We start from the raw sequence: 20,367 nt of genomic DNA on the forward strand, positions 1-20,367 counted from the left end.
TGAAGATTTGTGCTGCTTCAGCTTGCATTCGTTATTCAGTGCTATTTCTGAGTGAGTCCTTCCATTATACATCACAGTTAAGACTAGAAAGCAACCAGGTGAATGCATGTGAAATAGTTTAATTTAGCACCAAATACGTAAACAAAAATGAAATACGGGGTAAAGTCAACACATTTCTTTCATTGAACTTCAGTGAAAAGTATTTTGAATACAATATAAAAAAGGCATGTGATAGTGTGTGTTGCTGCTGGGTCAGTGTGGCCATTTAAATTCAAGTTAGAATGAATTAAAATGAAGTAAAATTTAACATTCAGTGTTTTCATCATACACACTGTATTTCGAGTGTTTGTGGGTACACGTGGCTAATGGCTACTGTCCTGAACAGCATGTAGAACATTTCCATCCTTCCAGAAAGTGCCATGGGATAGCGCTTCCTTAGACAACTACTCTATTAACCTACCTAAACTTGCTTTCCTTGTCTGAGAAAAGGGAAGAATAATGATTCAGTTCTTATTTAGAACAGAGGATTTCTGCCAGAGTCAAATGTTCATAAAAGTGCAATGCAGATACCATACAAAGGTGAATTATTGTCATTATCTGCATCCGGAGGAGGTTAGAGATGAGGATGGGTTATACCAGACAAATGGCTGGGCATTCACTCTGTATAAAGCTGAGACCTTTTCTTGGTACGCCCGCCTAGTATATTTTGGCTGAATGTAAGTACGTGACTGAACTTGACCTCTCTTTTGCTCCACCTGACATCTTTTTGGTCCACATTTTCTACTCCACGCACTGGTGCAGTCACCAGCTACCATGGAAGTCAACCCTAACAGCACCTGGCCTCAGTTGCACCCTCTAACTCTTGCTTTCCACCTGGGTATTTTATGACATGGCCAATGTGAGGTACCTAAAGGAATCTGCTCAGACATTCTGAGGTATATGCAGCCCTGAGAGTATGAGGGAAGTAGCACCTCCTACAATCCTTGACAAATGGGGGCTGGGGGCAGGTACCCCTCATTTATCCCTGAGGCAGCCGTCACGTAATGCATTCCTTAAAGTTCCTCAGTGGGACTGAGCCCCAGTGGGCGATCACCTGGACAGTGCACCCTGGCCAGGCTTTTCTTCATTCCCTATTTCACCCTTCACCATCCATCTTCCGTCCCTTGAGGTCGCTTCTCCACAATAAACTCCCTACGGGACGTTGTCTGGACTCTGCTTCTCTTGGGGGCACCCAGGTTAAGACAAGGCTTTTGAATGATTTCCCGCTCTTCATCCACAAATTTTCTCGAGGTCATTTGAGATTTGGAATTTGAACAAGTTGCTTTAATATCTTCCATGACCTTGAGCCTAAAGACAAAATTAGTCATGTCAATTAGGCTGCCAATTCTTACTACATCTGCAGAGAGAACATTTATAGAGATTGGAAGAGGCAGGGATATGCAAGAGTCTCCACGATGACCCAAATCCCTAATGTGATATAAAAGTCAGTATGCTTTCAGTGAAGTGATTAATGTGTGCCTGAACTGTGCCTGTCAATGAGATTTAATAGGAACAAAGATGTGTGTGTTGTTTGTTTGTGTGTGTGTGTGTTTTTTTTTTTTTACCCCCACGTTGCTTATAAATAACATTAAAACTTGAGCTTTGATGTCAGAGGATCTGAGATCCTGTTCCTTATATCAAAATCACATTTGGGGGTGCCTGGATGGCTCAGTCAGTTAAGTATCCGACTTCAGCTTAGGTCATGATCTCCCAGTTCGTGGGTTTGAGCCCTGCTTCAGGCTCTGGGCTGACAGCTCAGAGCCAGGAGCCTGCTTCAGATTTTGTGTCTCCCTCTCTCTCTGCCCTCCCAACATGTGCTCTGTCTCTGTCCCCCTCTCTCTCTAAAAAACAACAACAAAAAAGCAAAAATAAATTAAAAATATTTAAAATTAAAAAAAAAAACACATTTGTTTCTTTCATGTTGCTTTGTAACTGCCTATTTAGAAAGTAGACTGTAAGCTCAGTGAGGGTAAGAACTATGTCCTTTTACTCATCCCTTTTCCCTGGCACCCAGGATGGGGCCTGACAGATAGAAGGTACACAGCACACATATGTAGGTTAAACGAATGACTAACAAATAATGTTTATTGATATTTTACTTTGTGTTAGGTCAGGGGCTGGCAAATTATAGTCAGTGAGCCAAATCCATCCTAGGATTTGTTTTTGTAAATCATATTTTATTGTAACACAACCGTGCCCATCCATTTCCATGCTGTCTAAGGCTGCTTGTAAGCTGCAACAGCAGAGTTGAGTAGCTGTAGCAGAGACCAGAGAGCCCACATGGTCAAACATATTTACCATCTTGCCTTTTACACAAAAAGTTGCCAATGCCTGTGTTAGGCTATAGGGTGCAAAAAAGCTGCATTTTCCATGTGTGCCATGACATGAAAAAGGTTGGGAAAGTCCATGATAAACTTCTACTGAATAGATGCCATTGTTTTAGAATACCACATACCAAGGTAGAGAGAGCTGTCTGTCTATAGAACTTTAACGTATGCAGTGGGGAGAGCTAAAAGCCCTAAAAAAAAATTTTTTTTTAAGTGTTTATTTATGTTTGAGAGAGAGACAGAGTTTGAGTGGGGGAGGGGCAGTGAGAGGGAGACCCAGAATCGAAAGCAGGCTCCAGGCTTTAAGCCTTCAGCACAGAACCTGAGGCTGGGCTCAGAGACCATGGTAGGGCTTGACCCCAGGAACCGCGAAATCAGGAACGGAACGGAAATCGCAGGCTTCACCTACTGAGCCACCAAGGAGCCCCAAGCTAAGAGCCTTTTGAGCAAGTCCTAAATAAAACATGCACCTAGACAAGCCTACTATTTCTCTTGCTGTAGCGTCTTCGTAGCCTTAGCTGTGGGTAGAAGAAATTGCTCTTTATTTCTCCCCCAAACCCCCTGCTTAGAATATCTGAGTTCTGGGGTGCCTGGGTGGCTTAGTCGGTTAAGCGTCCGACTTTCGCTTGGGTCATGATCTCGCGGTTCGTGGGTTCGAGCCCCGCGTTGGGCTCTGTGCTGACTGCCAGCTCAGAGCCTGGAGCCTGTTTCAGTCTGTGACTCCCTCTCTCTCTGACCCTCCCCTGCTTACGCTGTCTCTCTCTCTCTCTCTCTCCTAGAAATAAATAAAACATTAAAAAAAAAAAAAGAATATCTGAGTTCTAAGATAATATGATACAATAATCATAGCTACCAATTTATAGAGAGAGGGTGAACTCCTGTGTCTATTTTGTGTTGTATCCGGACTGAGCCCCCAGATCCCAGTCCAGTCCTTGTACGTGATAAACATCTGCAGAAATTATGGGATTCTCACTATTCTATCATAATAGGATTCTCCTAATTCTTTTATGGTATTATTGATGAGGGCTAGTTCAGTTAGGAGAAATAGTCTTGTTTGCTGCAGATACAGAAGCTACGGAAGTGACTGTCACACAGCTAGCACATGGCGGAGGTAGCCTCAAACTCAGGTTCGCCTGACTCAGCATTGGATTCCCTGACCTGTCGCTAAGTACCTGTGCTCTTCAGCCAGCTTTGTCACTCACCATTCTTGGGCTTACGCAGAGTTGGGAACTAAATGGATGATTGCTAAGCTCATTTCTTCATTTTGGAAGGTACTAAAGCAATAGAAGCTATTGTTTATAGCCATGAACTGAAAAGACTGGCTTGGTTTGACTGAGGTGGGAAAAATATTTTTTAAAGTAGGGGACAAGTGAAGGAATTTCATGGTGGCTAAGCAGTGCAATCAAATGAGTTTTATTTTACAGAGCTTTAGGCTTCCATGCTACAACTCGGTCAGAAATCACTAGAGTAAGACTCAAAGGTCAAGTTGACCAGAAAATAAAAAAATCAAATGGACCAAATGGAAGAGACAAAGCAAAGCCCCCTTTGCTTTCAAACTACTACCCTCTATTCAGAGCTGGAAAGGGCTTATCTCGGTTGCTTCATCTCATGATAGCACTTTGCATGGATTCTCTTTGGTTTTCCCAGTGCAGTAAATCTTAGCTTTCTTTAACCCAATGTTCAGGTTTTTTTTTTTTTTTAAGTATTATGTTTTTGTCTTTTAATTCTAAGAATCTGTTTCTTCCTCTGTTCATTTTGAAGTTCAAAGTCATGTCCTTTAAAATCTTCTACAGTCAGGTCACCTTATTTATGACCTGCCATCTTATCAGTTTTATTATCAAAGCCTCGGTGTGGCTTCAGAGCACAGGGTTTATTTTTTACTTTGATGTCCTGAGTTGCCCTGGGCTGCACGAGTCATTCAGAAAAAGGTGGCCCAGGGACATGCAGGCTATTCTCTCTCCTTAATTCCCATAATTAATTGCCTTTTAATCAGTGGCAGTGACTCTGGCAAACGAACCTGCCAAATATTTGCTTACTCCCCTTATAAGCCATTCAGCCGCGGCCACCGAACCCACACACTTTGTTGCAGATGGAACATGAGGAGCTGGCTTGGGAATACTGAGCCAAATCTTAATGTTGCTAGGCTTTCGAGGGCTTCAGCAATTATGAAGGCTTTTCTGATGCAACATTACGAGGACTTTTTCTGATACAACTTATACTCAATTTTTGAAAGTGTTGTAGCAAAATGTTTTGAAGTCGGGTGTTCTTTTCTCAATGAATATTTACTTGTTTTAAGGGCTAGGGTAGTGCTGATGACAAGACAGATTATGCCTCTGCCTTCATGGACATTCTAGCACAGAGAGAAAGAAAATATTTTAAAAAACAATATGCACATTAATAAACAACTAAGCAGTTAGTGATACATGGTATGAAGGGACTAAAGAAGGAGGAGGGGATGGAGAATGGGGTGCGATGTTAAAGTTGGGGTCAAGCCAGGTGTTGACGAAGGGGTGATATCTGAGCAGAGACTTGAGTGATAAGAAATAGCCAGGCATGTGAGAAACTGGTTGGCAGTGGGTCAGGGAAGTCCAGGCAGATGTGAGACCGTAAGTATGTGAACTCTGAGACAGAAAAGAGCTTGGTGTGTTTGGAGAATAGAGTGGAGCCAGTGTGGTTGGAGGTAAATAAACCTGGAGGGTAGTAATTGAAGATGAAGTAAGAGATGTTGGTAGGGGCCAGGTAGTGCTGGACCTTGTCGTGCCTTGTAAGGGGTAAATAGGCACCAGCTGTTCTGTAAACCATGCGAGGTGCCAGACACTGGGGCCATATAGATGAGTGAATCACATTTGTGGACCAAATCAGTTGCCCTGAGGGTCTGGCCTCCTTGCATATATAAAGTGCCTCCACCACCTAGGGTTTCTGTCACTCCCAGATGCTCCCAGAGTTCCAGAACTTGCCCCTCACACTCCCCATCCTTTGCTCCTTAGGCACAGTCAGGGCCCAAGGCTCCCACCTAATCCTTTGTCAATGGACATGCTTCTAGGTTTCTCAAATCTGACTCTATCCCTACCTCTTCCTGCCCTCCAAAATCTGTTTTCCTGAAATTCATGGTTGAGCCATGAACAAGTCCCCTGGGTTCGAATTTCTTTCTGAAAAGTCCTGTCACCTCTTTGATCTGAGCAAAGTCTTTCGTCACCTGGTGAAGCAGCTTCCCTTGCAAGCCTTCCATTGGTGGCTGTTTCATCTCCACACCCCACATAACATAGGGCCTGAGGGTGAAGGAGTTATTCCCTCTCCCCATGATGTGTTTTCCTACTTCAAAAATCCCAGTTGCTTTTAAGCATATCAAAAGTACCCAAAAGTACCAGGTACGGAGTACAGAGGCACAGAAGTATGGAAGAAGTGCTTCCAAAGTGTTGGCTTTAATTATATATTTTATTACTTCATTTTTGTTTTTTAGCACAAGAGGGGAAGTTTGTGGTGAAAGACATAGCCTTTGGAATCATATTGCCTGGGTAGGATCCAAGCTCTGCCATTGTTTATTTGTGAGATTTAGGGCAGGTTAGCTAATGTCCTTGGGACTCTGTTTCTTATTCTTAAAATGGGGATAGGGTAGATGGGAACTCTGAATGGTGCTTGGCCTATTATAAGTGCCATATAAATGTCTGTTATTTGTTGTTGTTGTTGTTGTTAATTGATTGATGACTTGAGTATCTGGCTTACATCTTCCTCTCTTTTCTTCTGCATGATACATCCTTGGCAAATTCAGCATCCATGAAATTGGATCACTATGACTATGATCATTCAGCCTTTGGTGTCCTTGGCTCTAACCATTACCTCCTCTTCCCCACCTCAGCCACCTACTACATGTCCATTCCCTAGTCTTTGTTATCTCCAGCAAATGCATCTCTCTCAAATGGTGATTTCATACATCCCACTTGCTTATTATCATCTCTCTTGCTAGCTTATTCATTCCAGCATTTGCCCTCCAGAGATTGACATCATTGACCTTAAATCCATTTACCTCTCCACATCTTTGGGCTTTCTGGTACCTGGAAGGGCTTCAGTTTGCATTGGTAGACTATTACAAGTCTCCCCAGAAGAATGGGGATTTATGAAAAGTTGCGCTTACTGACAATCCCCCAATGTGATAAGTCCTGGTAGCTTATGTTAAATACATAATCATTACACAAATCAAGTGTGTATTAGCCATGCAGGAGACAGCCACCAAACTTACCCTGGGTTAGCGGGAGGAGAGGTTTGTAAAGTGACTCTATGCAAAGGTTTGGAGAAATGAACAGGAAAGAATGCAGGATTGTCAACAGCAGTGAGCTGTCGTTACCCCCGGGTCTGTAGGCCAAGGGGAAGATCTGAATAGAGAAGGCTGCTTCACTTAAGGACAGAGCCAATGCAGCAGAGAGAAGTGGGTGTGTGAAGGGTGGAGCTGGCAATCAGCAGCGAGAACTTACTTCCTCTGTCCCTTGACCTCTTGCACCTCACAACCAGAAGCCAGATGGTGAAGAGCTTGCATCCATATTGGCCAGGCTAGCAGAATGAAAAATGTGTGGAGAATACATCTCAAAGGGAAGGCAGAAAGTATCTAACACATGAATTAAACTCTTATTTTTATAAGATGCATGCTTTAGAAAGTTAGTTTGTGCCAAAGCTCCCGCCTGGTGTCTTTATGACTTCTACAGACAATAAGAGCTCCAGGGTGTCATATTTGTCAGCCCGTGACACAAAACTGAACGTGTTGGGCTGAGAATGTCCTGGTGTCCTTTTCCTTTGGAGGATGTACCTGGGAAATGTTGGCAGGCCCTGTTTATCATATTCCTGAGAGCTGAAATTGTGTTTCATTTTTCATTTTAGAGAGTTTTGACTAGTTTATATATATTATTTCCTGCCCACTCTTCTTGTCTTTGTCCGCTTTCAGGTCTCTATAAAACAAGGTTTGGGAAATTCAAGATTCTAGGGGTTGGGAAGGTGTTGAAGACAAGTTGGTGGGACATGATATATATGAATTGCATCGCTCATTAAAATTAAATATTAAATCAGGGAATTACAATTGCCATTGACTCTTGTGCTTGGTCCTTAAGAGAGTGAATTAAGATCTAGTCAGAGTCAACATTTTAACTTTATTTTCTGTACCTGTAGACTGAGTTAACCCCATATTAACATGGAATATTGTATTTTTCATGCATTTGTTCTTTTGTTCATTCATTCCATGACTGTGCTTTGATTATCTATTTGTACCAGCTCTCTGCTACATTGGAGTGGGGTAGGGGACAGTGCTAGACCATAAATGAGGAGAAAAATGGTTTCTGTCCTCTGACAGTTGACTAAAAGCCTTGCAAATTCTAGATTCTGGTTTACTAGTTTGCCTGACAATGCCCAGCTATTGCTGGGACTTACCTCCTGAGAAATATTAACAACAATAACAATAGTTTAATATTTAGTGAGTATTTCCTTTATGCCAGAAACTCTATTAGGCTATTTTTCATTTTCTTTTAAAAATGCAAAAAATGCATGTATAGAATTTGAAAATTCATGTTATACTATAAGGCTTATTATAAAACTCAGAGGCCACTATTTTTAAAATCATCTGACCTGTTCTTCTACTATTTATCTCGTTGCCTAATAACATGTTCATATTATAATTGCTTGATTTAACATTTTTGGATATGTGTCTTTGGCTTCCTATTTGGAAGATAAGGAATTCAATCTCTTCTATACATCTACACACTGAGCACACCCCACCTTGTCCTGCTATAACAATATTCAGTGTTTAAATTTGTATCGACGATGTATTCCTTACGGCTGAGCCACATAGTGTGATATTATGATATTTTCTTTTTTCTTTCTTTTTTCCATGTTGGTATGTGTTTTGGGAGATAAAAATTGCCCTACTTTTTCATTTGTTACATGCAACTGTCACAAATGCATCCACAAACTCTCTTCCAGGTGGTGAAACTCTGAATATTATTGTCAAATGCATGAAGTAATATGTCAGTTGAGGTTTTTTGGGGTTTTTTTTTTTGACCCCTCCCCCACTTTGTAGGCATCCTCCCGGGTTCCTCTGTCTCCTGCTTCAGTTTCATCTTGTTGCTCTCCGCACTGGCTTACCACAGTGAACTTGGAGTTCGTTTTAGCATCATCTTGGAATTACCTCTTTTTCTCTGCTAAGTTGGATCTCCCATTTTCTGGATCTTTTTTCCCTGTCTGACTCCTCTTACTCTGATGGAGTATGGCTTCCAAAGCTTTCTGAGTAAAGCTGTCTGGTAGGAAATATTTTGAGACCTTGAATGTCTAAAAATATCTTTATCTCCTCATACACTTGACTGAGAAATTAGAGGGCTGTAGTATTCTGGGTTGGAAACAATATTTGCTCTGGTGCTGGGTTATATTATTCCACTGCCTTGAAGTCTTGAATGTTGTTCTTAAGCCCGATGTCATTCTAGGTCCTCACCCTTTTTAGGTGATTGTCTTATTCCTCTATTGCAGCTAACTGGACGTCTTCTGTGCTCATATTATTAAGAGGATTGTCTCACACAGTTTTCATACCTGCTCTAGGAGGCAGGCACTGTTGTTGCCACCGTGTTAAGAGTGAACAGATGAGACCCAGAGATGTTAGACACATTGCTAATATATCTGGAAAAGAGGTGAGAGGGCTAAGATTTAAACCTGGGCCAGTTCTGCCTACGTCACCTGCACTCTTCATCATGATGCGTGAAGACTCTCCATGAAGTTCAGGTTTAACACCACGCTTTGTCTAAGGCCATTTCTGTTCAGGCCCACTCTCCTCTGTGTCCAAATCAACTGCTGGGCCTGTGCTTGCAGCCCAGTCAATACCTGGCTCACCCCATTCCCCTCTCTCCACCCCCCTGCTGTTTTAGTATCTGTTGGGGCTTGGCATGTGGTGACCATGACATTCCTAGAAAGTGACTCCATTCAGAACCTGTATTTCCCATCTTTTAGCAACTTCTCTTTTCAAGCATCTGATATTTGAAAATGTAGGAGTCTTATATCATTTCCCTTGAGTTATATTTGTGTTCCATATTTCTGCCACTTTCTGTAAGGGAGCCTTATTTATATTCTGGTGATTTGTTGTCTTTTCCTTGGCTATAGATCACACTTTTCCTTAATTTGACATGCATTCAAAGTACCTGAGATAAATTTTTAAAAATTCCTCTTCATTTTACTCCTGGCAAATACCCTTTTCTAAGGTCTCCATCTTGTATCTTGAATTGAGAAAGATTCATATTTAAGTGCATTTGCAAGGGAAGAGTGTCACCGTCAGGAAGTGCACAGATCAGGGGACCTGAAGTCAGTGGGCTCTCATTTGAGTCTTGGATCTACCAGCGACTTGCTGTTGATCTTGGGTATTTCATCCAAACTCTCTCAGTCTTTGCTTCCTTATCTCAACAGCGGGTTAATTACTCGTATTCTCCCTGCTGTTACTGGATGCCACAAGGACAAATGAAAAACAATATGTGGGAAAATATCCTGTAATGCTACAGTAATCTTTGCCAAGTTGCCATTCATTTAAAATCATCAAAAATTTGGGCCATATCCATATTATCATGCGCTATTATTTAATATTTAGTAAATATTCTTTCTTTAAGTCAACTTACTTTAAAAATGTAAATAAATTTATTTGTAAGGGGAAATTAATGGAAAGGAAATAAAGACAGGGGGAAATTTAGGAAGAATCATAGCTCAAAGAATAAGAGTTGCCCAATATATATGCTAGAAAAGAATAGACAGGAGTGAGTCTCGGGGTCAGGCAGGAGTTTTCTAAGGTGCTGGATCAAAAAATAGGAAGATGGAATTAGTACAAGAGAGGAAGACACGAGGCAGTGCGTTGACCCACTGAAAGAGAAATCTAACCTGAAAGGGAGGATTGAGGTAGAGAGAAGTAACGACTGAGAAGTGTGGTGTCAGTGGCTTATAATGAGGGGTAGGATGAGGCACTGCTATTAGGGAGATGCTGGGACTGAGGAAGAAGAGCCAGGGGTTTAGGAAAAGGTTTTTATTTTATTTTATTTTTTTTGAGGAGGTTGTATAGGGTCAGGGTTGAGGGACTGGGGAAACTCAGGGAGAGGTAAGGCTGGTTTAGGAACACAGGAGTGTTGAGAAAGTTAAGGGAAAGGATGCAGATGAAAAGAGGGATATTGTGTAGGGTGTAGGGTGAAGAATATTGAGTAGGACTTGAGGGATGGCTGTTGCCATGGTGACGCTGCTGCAGGGTAAGCTAGGGGACCCATTTGCAAGTGGGTAGATCATTGAGGTAATGGAATAGGTGTCCTCCTCACAATAAGCTTCACAGGTTTTCTTCTTGAGACAGGACCCTAAGAACAGGGATGCCCATAAGCAAGCAGTGAGAACAGTCAATGTATCACACACATGTCCTGCTTCAAATTCTTTTGCATATTTTATATATGTGTGCATACCATACCTTGGAAAATACTGCTTTGACGCAATCTGCAAATATACGGAATTATTTATAACTGGCTCTTTGAACATTTATTGTCTGTATAATTTTCTTCCATTCTTTCCTGGTAAGTATATCCTGGGATCTTGAACCTCAAAATGTGCCTCTGGGCACAGTTGTCCCTATATTTGTATGGTGACTGGGGAGCAGGTAGAAGTCAGGTCTTAGTAAAATTTTCAACCTCTTCAAGTTCAAACTCAGAACACCTTTTAATATCGGGTGAATGTAAACCCTGCCCCCTTTTTGATTTTCACTTGGGCCTTTTTCAAGAAACTCAAAGTTCTTGTTCTCACAACTTTGGCTTATATAGGAAAGGGTCTGGAAAAAAAATGCAGTGGAAACAGTGACATCATAAATGATTTCAAGACCTGCCCTAAAATGGGGAATCTGGGAGATAGCTCAGGGTTCCATCTTGCTGAATTCCTATGCCGAAAAGCCAAGGACAAAAGAAGATTAAGTGTCCTAAGCATTATCTTGGGATTTGGGTTTCATGCCTGGGAGGCCCAAGCCTGCGGGTCCCTCTAAGCCCAGAAAGAGAGCAACAGCTCTAAGCCTGACCTATGTATCTTTAGCTAGAGTGGGGTCATTTAAAAGGACATTGGTCATGGATGGTTTTGAGCAGTTGTATCAATAGGGGGAAACAATGAGGAAATGGTTTTAAGAAGAAAAAATAAATACTCGCTAATGTAACCCTCCCCATTTTCCTCTTCCTTCCTTCCCTTCCCTTCCTTCTCCCAAGGCTAGGATTTAAATTTAAATTTGAGTTCTTTTGCAGAATCCTGTAAGTGTCTGCCTTTTAATATAAAACTAACCACTTTGCTTTTGAGACTCCATAAATAGTGCTAGGGCCAAGGTGGTAAGATTTTGAAGCCAGGGAGGTCAGAAGTCATCTAATTCAGTCCCCTCACTTTGAAAAGAGAAATATACAGGCCACAGAGGTGCAATGATGTGCCCAAGGTCACCCAAACGGTTAGGAGCAGCATCAGGGCTGGGCTGCAATCCCCTGCCCCCATCTGTTGTAAATCCTCTTGGACAGGCTTTGTGGCAAGCTACCAGGGAGGCTTATTGGAAAGCATTTAAAAATGTTAGACCGTCTGCAGATGTGATTTTAAAGGTTATTTATTTGTTTTACTGCAGATCATGACTTCCCCTCCATCCGTCTTGTTCCAGGGCCAGATTCTGCCCTTTGATGTTCTTTGTGGCATTCAAGTTGCCTTTGGCCTGAATCAGAAGCAGGGTTTGACCCAAAGCTACTGGTGCCTTTGTTTGCTCTCAGAGGACTTCCCCTCCCCCCCAGGAGGCTCTGAAAAATCAGTGGTCTTCGAGTTACTTTCTACACAAGATGTGCCCTGCTGTGTCTGTGTCATTGAATCTTTGAGCTGGATGAGACCTGTAAGGTCATCAGTCCAACCCCCGACCCAGTTCAGACATGTCTTCCAAAAATTTCCTGGCATATGGTCACATAATCTTATGACTGAGAATTAGCTTGGGGACCAAAAAAATATATATATATCTTGGTTTCTTTTTGTAGGCAAAGAAGCTGAGATCAGAGAGGTGAAGGGATTCATCTCCACCCAGGTGGAGGAGCTAACATGAATGCTGGCTTCTGACCTGAGTCTGTAGCTCTGTCTACTGTATTATCCTATCCTTGATGAAATGCTTGCAAGAAATGTCCAGTGAATCATCCGGGCATTTATTTATTTGTCAATCATCATTAATTTACTGAGCCCTTATTTTCCCCAGACTTAGAATTTATAGGCAAATTGACAATGGAGCAAGAGGAAAAAAACTTAAACTGATGTCTTATTCACCAAGACAGTCTTTTGGAAGTTGTGTTAGTTTTCTAACGGTGCTGTAACAAATTATCACAAACTTTGCTTAAGACAGCACGTATTTATTATGCACAGTTCTGGAGATCAGAAATCTGCAATGAGTCTCACTGGGCTAAAATCAAGGTATTGGCAGAGCTGTGTTCCTTCTGGAGGCTCTAGGGAAGAATGTGTTTCCTTGGCTTTTCTAGTTTCTGGAAGCTGCCTGCAGTCATTGGCTCTGGGTATGATCCCTTCCTCTGCTTCAGTGCCTCATCCTAACTGCCCCCATCATCTCTGACACTCTCTTCCCTTTCTCCTTCCCTCATAAAGCTCATGTGATGGCGTTCAGCCCACTGGGTAATCCAGGACAACTTCTCCATCTCAAGACCCAGCATTTAATTGCCTCTGCACCTGCCTTTTGACATGGAAGTGAATATATTGATAGGTTCTCGGGTTTACAACTTGACTTTCTTTGGAGGACTGTTACTCTGCCTACCATAGAAGTCACAGACAAAGCAGTTCAGAGACATCACCAACAAACATGAAGAAAGGAAGATCGCAGAGAAATGTTGCTTGAACCAAGTTGTGGGGGATGTGAGGCGTTTACCAGCCAGTGCAGGTAAGCTGGGACATGACAAGTAGAAAGCATAGCATGTTTTAAACTGCCCGCATAGGAGAGTGAGCACAGGGAACTTCTGGGGAATGCCTGGTCTCCTAGGATGCCTGTTAAAGATTATTGGCCTATTAAAATATCTTTCCTAAAATCTCAGCAACCTGCACACATAAGCCAATTGGGATAAGAGATGCAGTGAGTTATCCCAACTAACCCCAGGTAATATTGTAAAAGCTGCATTTTTTTCATAAAGGTTTGAAAGAAGAATACCATGAGAGATGGAGGTTTGCAGTTTAAGTCTATTATTGAGGGCCTTGAATAATGAGGGAGGGGCAGAGGGTAGGGACTGGCCAAATGGATTGTTTGGAGAGAGAGGCCTGAAGGACAAGAAATGGTTACTTTAAAAGAGTGGGGGGGGGGACTACAAAATGCATAATCTTTTTTTTTTTTTAGGTTTCAACTATGTAACTTCACAAACAAGACACATTCGCTGTTGCCAATCAAATTCTAGAAACTGCTTGATTTAGATCCATCCAATGGTGATTCCCAAACTCCGTCCGTGTAGAACACCTTACTTGAAAAGTTACTTTGAGTGGTCCTTGGCTGTACTTAATCAGTATGATCTTTCCCTAGTTCACAGAAAAGAGAACAAAGATTTTATTTCCATTTAAAATTTTTCTTCCTTACCTTTTTTTAAAAGCCTTCCTTGACTTTCCTGTTAGCAGGTATGTATCCAAATGAATGCATGGTCATAAGTGTAATAAATGGAAAAATGCAGATATGGTGCTAGGTTGGGAGATGCAAAGAACTACAATCTGCATAAAAGAACCCTATTTCTGATTTGCTCTGAATAGATGTGCCCACAATTGATCAGGTCCCACAAAGAACATCATGATTCCCGTTAGGCTGTTATCACAATTTGTATGATCACTGTGTTCTTATCGGTAAATAGTTATTGGTACTAATTCTGTCCAGGTTGTTATAAAGGAATATGTAAATACAGAAAGTATTCTGAAAGTACAGTTTTAGACCTTGGATCCAGAGACAAATTAGGCAAGATTAATTTCTAAGGTATCCTTCAATTTACTACCAAGTGATTTATTTGCATCCTTTAGCTGTGTAATTTTTAATATTCAATATTAACTTTGTACAAAGAGAACTAGGAAGAAAACATATACATAGTACTAGTTCAGTCAACGAGAGTGGGAGGAATAAGATGACAAAGTGAAAGGCTTGCGGTTAGGTTGCCTCTGATTACAGAGTTACTAACTGGCAGGACTAAACTTGAAGTACCATCCACCTAGGCCCAAAGCCCTTGCTCTTTGCAACCCGCAAAAGGTGCTGATGTCTAGTCGTCGGTCCAGCGATGGGCTGTGACCAGAAGCTGGGGCCTGGGTTATGACTCTCACATATCTTCTGTGGTCCTTGCTGAAGCCACTGAGGGAACTAGCAGACGGCCTTGACTGAGAACCACACAAGCCATACTGTATGCTTTTTCCATGACGCACCCCTGATCCTCCGACTCAGGCCCTCCTCGCCAGAGCCTGACTCTGGGACTCCCCAGCCCACCCCTCTGGTTTCCTCGCACTGGGAGGAAGCAGATTTAAGTGGCCCAATCCAGAAAATGTCAACTACAAACTGCTTTTTGGGGAGACAATCACTATGGAATACTGAATACCTATTTTTGTGCCAGAGTTATCCTAATAAGGACATTTTAGCATGATGTAATATTTAAGTTTTGTGAAATATTATCTAGCTAAAATACAGTGTGTGAGGGCACTGGGGGGAGGGATAGTTCTGGCTCAAGTGCATGGTTTCAGTGTTTCCGTACTTTCCTCAAGATTGGATATTGTCTTCAAAAGAGGTGCTGGATGTCTGCACTTGGCAGCTATTTAAATGGTCACATTCACCTCAACTATGGGGCGTGAAGGCTGCAAGTTGAATTTCTAAACTTAGGTCAAGAAATATACACCGGGACTCCAGTAGGCAAGCTTGGCTGGTAGGAGGGAGGAGAGAGTCGATGTGGAGTTTTTCTCATTGAGAAAAAAGTCCTCTAAAGTTGTATTTGATTGTACTAAAGTTATGAGAACTTTCCATCCTCTCCACCTGTGTGGCTCCTGTGTCTGCCTGGTTCGGGTCACTTCAAGTTGATCCTTTCTGTTCATATTTTGATGAAACATCATTTATGATATTAAACTGATGTAATTTCCCCTTTCAGAGTTTAGGAGACTTTTCCTCTTTCATGTTTGGGGATAAGATGCTATTCATCTATGAAACGAGACAATATTTCCGTGTTGTCTGTAAATAATATGTTTTAAACAATAGCAAAAACAAACAAAATGTTGCTGGAAAAAATAACAGCTAACATTTATTATGCGTGTGTCAGATACTGTTCTAAAATTTTTAAAAAATATTTTTCATTTATTTCTGAGAGAAAGAGAGAGACAGCATGAGCAGGAGATGGTCAGAGAGAGGGAGGCACAGAATATGAAACAGGCTTCAGGCTCTGAGATAGCTGTCCGGGCACAGAGCCTGACATAGGTCTCAAACCCACGAACTGTGAGATCATGATCTGAGCTGAAGTCAGATGCTTAACTGACTGAGCCACCCAGGCGCCCCTGGTCAGATACTGTTCTAAATGCTTCACAAATATTCACTGAAACAATCTTTTGTGGTAGATGCTATTAGTATCCCCATTTTCCTGATCAAGGTTGAAGAGTTATGGAAGTTGCCTTAGATCATAAGGTTTTTAAATTATAGAGAGGAGCTTAGACACAGGCAGACTTACTCCAGAGCCCACCCTGACTTATTGAACAAGAACTACAGAAGTTTTAAGAGTCAGGGCATGGCAAATGATAGTTGCCAGTCTGGGTTGGAAAGTATTTTAGGGGTCACGTCCGAGCCAAACCCCCTTATCTGGTGGTTCAAAACCATGTGTAGTGGAGGCCTAGACATCTCCGAGTGGTACCGCAGGCTCCCTGTAAAGTCTGAGGATACATCAATAGGGATTTTGTGCCCCTAAAAGGAGAAAAAGGTTCTCCTTTTATCTGTTACCATTTTCTGCTTCTCCCCATGGCTTAACTGAATAATGTTTCTCTAGTTTTAAAAGTTGGAAAGCTACTCTCCTATTTATAAAATCTTGGTGCAAACATCAAGCTGTCTTCTAACACCTTCCCCCAGTAGAGAACTTATTACCTGGTGGGATTGCTTATTCCAATTTCTGATATACCTATATATTAAAGATGCCTTTGCTTTGTAAGCCAAACTTTATGGGAGGTTCTATATATTAAAGATGCCTTTGCTTTGTAAGCCAAACTTTATGGGAGGTTCTATATATTAAAGATGCCTTTGCTTTGTAAGCCAAACTTTATGGGAGGTTCTATATATTAAAGATGCCTTTGCTTTGTAAGCCAAACTTTATGGGAGGTTCTATTAAACGTCGACTCACTTCCTGAGCACTCGTTCTCGCAGTTACTGGGAGAGGAGTGTTGAACACTCCTACTCTAACTGTGGATTTGTCTATTTCCCTTTATAGTTCTGCCCATTTTTATTGTATGTACTTGCAAGTTCTATGTTTAGGCACATTAATATTAAGGACTCTTATGTCTTCCTGGAGACTTGACCCTTTTATCATGTAAGGCTTCCTTTTACCTCTGGTAGTGCAGTTCATTCTAAAGGCTACTTTTTCTGATATTAACGTAGCTACACCAACATTTTTAAAATTTGTGTTTGCATGCTATATCTTTTTCCATCCTCTCTTTCCATGTCTTTCCATATAAAAGTATGGAAAACATACAAGTGGGCTTTGTTTTCTTATCCAGTTCGATAATCTCTGCCTCTTAGTTTGCACGTTTAGATGGTTTATAGGTACTTTAATTATTTGATATGGTATGATTAATATGCACCATCTTGCTATTTTCTGTTTGTTTCATCTGTCTTTTTACCTTTTGTCCCCTTACTTTGTATTCGTTTGAAATTACTGAGTGTCTTATTTTTTATTTTTAACATTTATTTATTTTTGAGAGACAGAGAGAGACAAAGCATGAGTGTGGAAGGGGCAGAGAGAAAGGGAGACACAGAACCTGAGGCAGGCTCCAGGCTCCGAGCTGTCAGAACAGAGCCTGTCACCGGGCTCGAACTCACGGACTTTGAGATCATGACCTGAGCTGAAGTCAGATGCTTAACCCACTGAGCCACTCAGGTGCCCCCTGAGTATTTTAAAAAAATATTTATTTATTTTTGGGAGAGCACAAGCGAGGTGGGGGCAGAGAGAGGGGGACAGAGGATCCAAAGTGGTCCTGTGCTGACAGGCTGATAGCAGCAAGCCTGATGTGGGGCTTGAATTCACGAACCTTGAGATCATGACCTGAGCTAAAGTCCAACGCTCAACCGACTGAGCCACCCAGATGCCCCACTGTGTATTTTTTAAATGAGTCTATTTTATCTTTACGGTTGGCTTATTATTTATATATCTTTAAAAAGGCTTGCAGTGATTACACTAGTGTTTAGAACATACATTTAGCGAATCAGCATCTCCTTTCAAATAACATGACGCCACTTCAAATGTAGTTTAAATACCTGAAACGATAGTCCACTTTCAGATCCTCCCTCCCATCCTTTGTATTTATACTCTTGTCATGCATTTCACTTTCACACACGCTATACCTGCACGATGCACCACTGCTGGTTTTGGTTTATACTTTCAAGTCATCTGTTTGAACTTCAAATATAAGAAAAAGTGAATGTTATATTCATCTTCACTTATATCATTTCCAGTACTTTTTTTCTCTATATAGGCTCAAATTTCTGTCTTGTGTATTTCTTCTGGAAGGACGAGTTGCCTTGAACATTTCTTTAGGTCCACTGGAAGTGAGTTATTCCAGTTCTCGTCCGATTAAAATAGTCTTTATTACACAGTAATTTTTAAAAATATTTTCATCAGGGATGGAATTTTAGTGGACATTTTTTCTTTCAGTATTGTATAGATGTCATTCCATTATCACCTGACTTGCATAGTTTCTGACAAAAGTCTTTGCTGTTATATATAGAGTAGGTTTTCTCCCACTGGCTTTGTTCAAGATCTTTTTTCTGTCTTTGGTTTTCATAGTTTGAATATGATATGTGTAGGAGTGAGTGCGCGTATGTTTCATATTTCTGCTTCATGGTCTCTGAGCTTCCTGGATCTGTAGTTTTGTACCTTTCTCATCTATTATTTCTTTAAATATTCTTTATGCTCTAATCTGTCTCTCTTTTCCATCTGGAATCCAATGACATATGTGTTAGGTTCTTGATATTGTGCTGCAGCTCTTGACAACTTACTGCTTCCCCTACTCTTTTTTCTCTTTCCTTCTCATATTGTGTAACTTCGATGTATTACCTTCAGGTTCTCTAATTCTTTCTTCAGCCACATCAAGTCTACTGAGTTCATTAAAGGCTTTCTTCATCTCTGTGGCAGTGCTTTTCATTTCTAGCATTTCCATTTGATTCTTTCTCAAAATCCCCACCCCCTGCTGAAATTATCCATCTGATCATGCCTCTTATGCATGATCAGTTGTTTTAAACATCTTGACCAGTTGTTTTAAATTCCCCAACATTTTCAACATCTGTTGCATTTCTGAGTCTGGCTCCGTTGATCACTTTAATTTTATTTGATTTTATGATGGGGTATTGTTTTTATCTTGTTTCTATGTAGGCCTCATAATATATTTATGTGACAGTAGAGACAGCTATATATAATTTTTATGCCTGGAAATGGGTTTGCCTTTCGCTAGGGCTTTTAGGGACAAGGGATATTGGTTTGAATCAATCAAGTCAGGAATTACACTCTTTTCAACACTTATTGTTGCTATACTAACGCTCCCTGCATCAAAGGCTTCATGTTCTAGTGTTCTAGTGTTTTTAGTGTAATGGCTGGTTTGCAGGATAGATTTTGCTCCACTTTCAGCTAGAGGTCTTCTCTCTTCTCTGACACCTTGAGATGATCGCTTCGCATTCTCTTGTTTTCTCTTAGCAGTAAACTGCTGCTGGTGGGGAGGAGGTAGACGGTATTCTCTGTTGTTCTGGTTGAGACTCAGCCTTAGTTAGGTACTGTGTCTCTGATTCTTGGCACATGAGACATTTCCATGATCCTGTCCTTTCTTAAGCTGGAAGAGACCCGTTCGTCTGGGCTCAGGATGTTTTCCTGCCCTTCTTCCAGAGACAGAAGAACTTTTTCTGCTTCCCTTCCTCTGCTGTAGTGGGTCTTCCTTAGTGTCCAGGGCCAGCATTGTTTGTTTCTCTTTACCTATAAGCTTAATGTTTTTGTTCTGTAGGCAGAGGTAGGGTAGAAGGATCCAGGCAGGGCTCAAGCCTTTCCCATGGTGGCTGTGGGCCCACTCTCTGAGACCTATGACATGAGGGAGAGTCCCTTAGGTTTCACACCCTGCCTCCAGTCATTCTTGTGAGCACCCACTGAGGTCTATTGTCAGGTGTCTGTTGAGAAGAGCCAGTGAGTGGGTGGAAATTCCCAGGGTGCCAGAAGTTCTCAAATCTCAAGTTCCCCCAGTGTGGCTTTTAGCAATTTGTTAAAAATTTTAGTTGAACTCTTTTTTAATAAATGTTTTTGTTTGTTTGTTTACTTATTCAGATTGCATGAATGGGGGAGGGGCAGATAGAGAGGGACGGAGAGAATCCCAAGCAGGCTCTGTGCTTGGGCTCAATCTCATGATCACGAGATCATGACCTGAGCCGAAATCAGGTGTTGAACGCTCAACAGACTGAGCCACCCAGGCACCCCAAGTGAATTCTTTTTAACAGCTTTTATGGCTCCTGGTGGCATCTGTCCTAGGTAAGTGCTCATTCCTTTGAAGACGTGTATCTTTTGATTTAGGGTTAGTTTGTGGTCCTATGACCTCAGTACTCTGATGGGTTCAAAAAACGTTTGAATTTGTGGGTTGTTTGCACTGTCTTTGTAGTGCCCATGGCAGTGCCATTGCCTCCCACTGTCTACATCCTAAGCAGAAACCTAAAGTCTTTGACAACATTCTTTTTGATGGAGTCACAGACACTAAATGGGAGTTTTACTTTGGGCTTTCTCCCTGTCATCCA

At 41.5% G+C, this 20,367-nt stretch overlaps 1 long non-coding RNA gene across 7 annotated transcripts in view; it reads left to right on the forward strand.

Moving 5' to 3' along the window:
* The window catches only part of LOC144231622 (uncharacterized), a 438,506-nt gene that overhangs the window by 337,556 nt on the left and 80,583 nt on the right, over positions 1 to 20,367 (forward strand). For all 7 annotated transcript variants that reach the window (XR_013335125.1, XR_013335130.1, XR_013335116.1 and 4 more), the window contains one exon: positions 12,999 to 13,287. This is a non-coding gene — a long non-coding RNA (uncharacterized LOC144231622). The remainder of the gene's footprint in view (positions 1 to 12,998; positions 13,288 to 20,367) is intronic.

This window comes from Crocuta crocuta, unplaced genomic scaffold (genome assembly GCF_008692635.1).
Source record: "Crocuta crocuta isolate KB4526 unplaced genomic scaffold, BGI_CrCroc_1.0 scaffold260, whole genome shotgun sequence".
NCBI lineage: Eukaryota > Metazoa > Chordata > Mammalia > Carnivora > Hyaenidae > Crocuta > Crocuta crocuta.